Raw genomic sequence first — 6,705 nt, forward strand, 5'->3', positions numbered from 1 at the left:
TTTCTGGTTTCATACAATAATAGTTTGGTGAATCATTACCAATAATCTAGATGCAAATATAATAGTATAATGCAAATCAATTTCAGTATTTTTTGACATAAGATCCTGAAGGATAGGCCTTTTTTATTTAAAAAAAAAAGAAAAACAAATTGAAGGTGATTTGTAGAAGATCATTATTGTGTACAACCAAAGGGCTCCATTCATTTGGTAGTAACTCCACTCTGTAATTACTAAAATGTAGATACAGTAGTTTGATGCCAGAGCAAAATTTATTTGTGCTAATATGTGAACGCCTGATATGGTTGGTGCCAAAGTTTTTACAGAAGAATTAAATCACAGATAATGTGGGCAGTCAGGCCTATAGATTATCCATAAGTGGCTTCATCTATAATAATAAAAGCATAATATGCTAATTAGACCAGACATCCTTCGGGATGAAGCTAGGACTGCGAGGGAAGCCCGGGTCCCGGGTGCCAGAGGGAAGCCGGTGCCAGCAACCCGGGGAAGGAAGGCTTACTCTTGCATGAATTTCGTGCATCAGGTCTCTAGTCTAGAAATAAAGGTTTCCAAAAGGCTTCTGTAAAGTTCACTTCTGATGGAATTGTACTACAAAAGAAGAATTTTTAGTCAAAGGCTTTGTATTGGTGTTGTGACCTAAGCCTTTGAAAATAAAGTACATGGTGTTCATACTACCTTGGTTTTATGTAAGCTGACTTTCAAGTAAACCAGTTGGATTTAGTCATCATGTGCCCCTCCTCCTTATCATGAATTGCACTGTTGTTTTTTGGACTTCCATGTGCTTTGAATTACAGTGTATCATAATAGTATACCTTGAATTCTATGGAATATAGTTGAAATTTTACTGTAGTGAACTTGTGAGCTTAGCACAGATGATATAGTATAATGCATATCAGTAAATTTTAGACAATGCTACATAATAGTTATACTTCAAGAAGATAAACTGGCATTTTAAATAGGGAGTAATATGAATGATCTGCATAAAATTTGAACACATTTTAAAATTATAGAAGAAATCTAGCCAAATTGGTCTGGTCTTATTAAATTTTATGATTCAGAATCACTGTGTATTAAGTATTGTTTTCTCTAAATGATACAATTTTTAAGAATCTTTTTGTGTTGTTGAATAAAATACTACTACTACTACTACTGATAGAAAGAACACATGAATGTAAACTGGAGGATATTACAGTTTTGTTTAATGAATATAAGTGAACTACTTGTGTATGCTAGGTGTACTGTTTGCTGTGTATTTTATTTTGCTTAGTTCAGAGAGAGAGTTGATTTCTAATTGCTGAAGTATATAAATTAACCTAGGAGACATAACTTTGGTATTTAATAAAAGAAACTATACATATTATCTTTACAATGTGATATATATTCCATGCACAAAGATGTTTCTTGGGTGTGGCGTATAAAAGTATGTATATTTTGAGGTGTCTTTTTCCAATAATTGAAAGACATTAAAGAACATCTAATGTCACATGGAAAATAGTGCTTAGAAATAGACTGGTATCACATCTTGTAGACTTTTATACTCTAATTTGTTTTCTTTCTTTCCTTATTTTGCTTTATTACTAGAAGCAATTGTATGTGACAATTTCTGTCCATATATTCAGACTTATTTTCCTATTGCCATTTTGTTCTTTGTGCTTGTATGCCTTCCTATCAAAACTGATAGGACAAACTCAGAGATATGATTTTCATGATGAACTTTTGAGAGCAGGGATATTATTTCCATGTCTACTTTTCTAGTATAAAATTAGGATAAGTGAAATTGGAAAATGAAAAATAATAAAACAATAACTTTCAGTCTTTCCATAATCAATCGTTTTTAAAAAGTAGATGATCTTAACTAATTTACCAATGAATTTGTACAGAAGGGTCATGCCATACAGTTTTTTATTAAAGGAACTCAATCAAAATTAAGCAGTGAACAGCATGATTCCTCATCATTCATTGAGAATTGACAATGTGTAAAAAATACAGATATGCTAGTGGATTTTTTCTATAATTCTGCAAGAGTTTTCTGCTGGAAAATTCAAACATGGTAGCTTAAGAGTAGTAGGGAGCAACCTTATAAGGGAAAGCTTCAAACTATACCCTCATTTTGTAGAAGGAACCCAGTTAAGGATGCCTAATCATGTGTCCATTTGGCTAGAACTCTAAAGCAACAAATGCAGATGGGAATGGAACGTTTTTAATGGGGCTTCTATAAGTGCTTAAGCAGTAAAACATATTTTTATAAAACTTTACAGTACTGTAGTTTCTAATGAATTCATGAACAATGATTTTGCATTGCTTTTCTTTCTAGCTGATGCTTCTTGGTAGTATTTAATGATAGCACAGTTTGGGATTGTTATTATTATCTGGAAGGGAGAGAACATTTTTTTCTCAAAGGGAAAACACCAATTTTACCAAGATAAACTAACTATATAATGTCCTAAAGCACATAGTATGAATAAACTCAGGAAACCAATTGCAAGAAAATTAAAATAGTAGTGCTAGAGATGGTGATTTTGTGGGGAAATAAAGATTTCAGTTCTTTTATGAAAAATGAACTTTAACCTATTTTGTTAGACCCAGTATTACCTAAACTGATTTTTATAATTTCTTGCCTTTGGTAATTAAACATAGTAAAACATTTTTATAGTATCTTTTGTTAGCCCAAAGGGATTTCATATGTGTAGTCAACCCACAAACTTAAGAACAGATGCTTAGTGTTTATTAAAGCATCATGCTGAAATACAGAAAACAAAACAAAACAAACAAAAAACATCATGCTGAAATAGTGCTGACCACTTATACACTTATTTATATTGATTGAATAGTATTTTCCTGACAACAAGAGACCCTTCATATCTGAAGAAGAAGAACCACTTACCTTGGCCCTAAGGTTAACTAGAAAACTGAGGCTTTATATTAGGCAAAGTATGTCTTTGGCATTCTCTACATTTTCTTTCTCTAGCCTTCCAGCCCCTGTGTGCTATCTTATTTGATTACCTCACAGAGGACTCCATGATTAAATTATTTCTAAAAGATTTTGTGCCCCAAAATGACCTCACACCCTTCTCCTTACTCAAATCAGAACTTCCATTACCACAGAGCAGCTATTTTCATTGAATTAATTCACATTTTTCTGTCAGTGGTTAGTGGATAATTGGCATTTTTCAAGAAAGATGTCCATTAATCAAATGAGTTTCTACTTGCTGGATTTTTAGGCAATTGAACCAGATGAGAATAATTTAAAATTCACTTATTATCAGGGAAGATATTTTTGGGCAAGGAATTTACTCAGTATGCCGCAAGGCCAGATTATCATATAATTTTCTTCCTTTCCACTTCTCAACTTACATTTTCTTTTAAAACCTTCCATGCTTTTTAATAACAATGAAATTTACAATGAACTTCTATGACAGAATGGTGTGGAGGGAAGCAGTTGTTGTCAAGCCCATATTTATCTGTAGTCTTGTTTCTCATAGTATGTGATCTATAATATAATGAGTCTCCTCCTGCTCCCAGGCTCCTATTCTTATTGTATTTATAGAGAAAAAGAGAGCACAGAAAGGATGAAGGCAAACTGTCAGTGGGGACAAAATATCTGGATCCTTTGTCTAGATTTCAGCACACAGAGATCCTATTAACATAATGTTATGTCTGAACAACAATGCAAGGCATATTAAGTATAGATTGGTCAATTGCAATTAAATTTTTAGAACAATTTCTTACATTTATCAGCTTATTCAGGTAATTCTGGCATGTATCTCAAAATGAATGATTGCTGAAATTAATAGAACAATCCAGAAGTGTGTTTCCTGCATCCCTATGCAAGGCTGCAGTGGCATTGATAGTGGTTATTCACAAATACATTTTACTCATGGATTCAATATTCCTGGGTTTAGTCTTACAATATAGTGAAGTCCAACATATGATTTTAATAAAATGATAATGCTTGATCACTGAAAATTCAAGTTGGTTGCTAATAGTTGAAGGTATAGTCACTCTTAAATAATAGGTATTAGTTTCTTTGAACTATGAAGAGAAACAGAAAGTAAAAGTATTTTTAGAAGACAGATATTCAAGCTTACTTAGTTATATTGTAATGCACAAAGTATGTACCTTTTAGTTTGTTGACCAGCAAGAAATCTTTGCTAAATGCATATATATATATATATATATATGATTGCCCCAAATTAGGATTTGCTTTATATTCACATTTCTAAACCTTGGACAATAGAGTGTCTGTTTTGCTTTCATTCTATTTGTCTAATTATGTAAATTAATCTACTCTTCAAAAGGTATTTATTAAGCACATAATTTTATATGGGACAGTTCTAGAGAATGTACTAAGTGCTTTAGTTTCTTAATAAATTGTCATAATGTGACCAATTAGATTTATTTGCTTTTTTTCTTTTGTATTAACTAATATTGCTCAGGTCACATTTGAGTTTTCAAACTCACTCTCTCTGAAATTGAGACAATGTGTAGCAAAAAATAAGTTTGTGTTTTAATACGATAACAAGAAATTCAACATCACAAAAGCATTCTAACGATAAATATCCATTCTTAAAGTTATATAAGAAATCCTAATTAAATATTGAATTGCCAGCATGGTTTGGAAATGAGAATTTATCTTGCATTAAATTCTACAGTACAAAAAAGGAGAATGAGGTGTTTCTGTGTTTAATTTTTTAAAAACCGTATGTAGTGTTCGTTAACATCGTGTTTATGCAGAGTGACTATTTTGCTGTAGCCACCATTAAAAAACAAACAAAAAACATGATCTTGGCAACACTTCCCAAGCACTTCAGGATTCCTATACTTATTTTCTGATATAGAAAATATGATATTCACTGGCATTTTATTGAACTTCTTAAAACAGAAATGGCATTAATTAGATGTGTAAATTTGATTCACATGTACTTAAAATCTTTAATGCGGATATTGAAAGAGGCGGTCACCAATGTTCAAACAACTGTATTTTCTTTTTCTGACTACATTATGGAGTTTATACCATTATTTATCTTATAAGTGTTTTTTAAAGCCTTGCTCCTTTTGACATGAAAGTTGTTATTGTACTACTTTTTTCATGTAAAACCCAATCCAGTAGTGCATTTTATAGTGTGTGTGTTTTTTCCCCTCACAGTGCTGCTAAAGAAATGGCTATCATCTTGAATTTACAACATGCCAAAGATGACATAGAATTTATATTTATTTTTTTGTTAAAACTCTGTGGGCAACATTTATCAACATATCATGTTAAATTACTGGCATTTTCTGGGTACTAAATAAAAAGGCTGCAACTTTCTAACATTTTACAGTTGACCTTGCTTGATCATTTATGGTTATAAAACTGCTTTTATAAACATGTATAGCTACTTGCAGATTTCATTGAAAGTACCTGTACATTGTTCAGGAGCGAGTTGCAAAAAATGTGTTTCAAGATATTATTTGTTTACGTATATACTTTGATATTTCCAGAACTGTAATACTTTCTCACTTTAGGATTACTCTCTTCTAAATTGCTTATAAGGGAAGATGATTCAAGAAAATGAAGATGAAGTTACAACATTTTTAGGACTTATCAGGAAAAATAATTTGTCTGCAAGTTAGTTAAGGTGACAACTTAACCTTTAATGCATTAAGGACAAGTTAAAATCTTAGTCTCTAAGTATTGAAAAATTATTTCAAGATTGGAATTAAGTAGAATAACAAATTCTTCCCTGGCAAAGTAAGTCATACATTTATAGGCCATGATAGGTTATAGTAGCTATTTGTACACCAAAAACTTGATTTCATTTAAGGGTCAGAAATGCATTTGGAGCCTAGCAATCAAAATCTCCATGCACCTCTTCTATTTTTCTCAACTTCTTAAAGGTAAACAGGATAGACTAGGGGGCAACTTTGGGAAGTCGGTAAAAATTGCTTTCACATTGGCCACTTCTTTTTCATCTCTCTTTTGTATTTGCTTCTTTTATGTTTTCCATGCCCCCAAACATTTAATAAAACACCTGATCACCTTTCTAATTTTAATACTTTAAGCAGCTTATTCCCACTAAAGTATTACTTCATTCTGCATTTGTCTTTTTAGCATTAGCTACCAAGATAATGCATTTTTGGTCATTGGGGCCCTAAAATAATTTAGGTCTATAGGCTATACCTGGTTTAATCTTAGGTTGACTTGTAGGGTAGGATTAGTGGATAGAAGTAGAGCACATATTGTTTATCCCATTATTTCTTCAGTGCCTTCCTCTTTACTTGGAGAGATAGATTAACTTAAAATGTTGGAGACATATTTTTGAAGATAGAATTTATGTCTTTTTACTACTGACTTCTAGAATTAGAACCTGCTCTATTGAAGCCTACAACAGCCTCTCTTTCTATACCTCACCTTCCCTTTTTCCTGTGTCCCCAACTCCCTGCCTAAATACAGGTTAGGACCAGGCCTGGCCTTTCTCTCTCCTGCTTCAAGACTCTCAGATATATTTGTTATATTTTATGAAATTCATTATTTTATTTTTAAAAATATTTTAAACTAAGCTGCTGTATTTAACCTCTGATTATTATTCAGATTCTGACAAAAAATTCTCTTTATTAACAAATGTATTTTTAACTTAGATGTATATTGATTTTTTGTGACAGGCACTATCACTGATTTATTCTTCCCTCTAAAAGAAATGCAAGGAT

The sequence above is a fragment of the Myotis brandtii genome, unplaced genomic scaffold, assembly GCF_000412655.1.
Source record: "Myotis brandtii unplaced genomic scaffold, ASM41265v1 scaffold40, whole genome shotgun sequence".
Classification (NCBI taxonomy): Eukaryota; Metazoa; Chordata; class Mammalia; order Chiroptera; family Vespertilionidae; genus Myotis; species Myotis brandtii.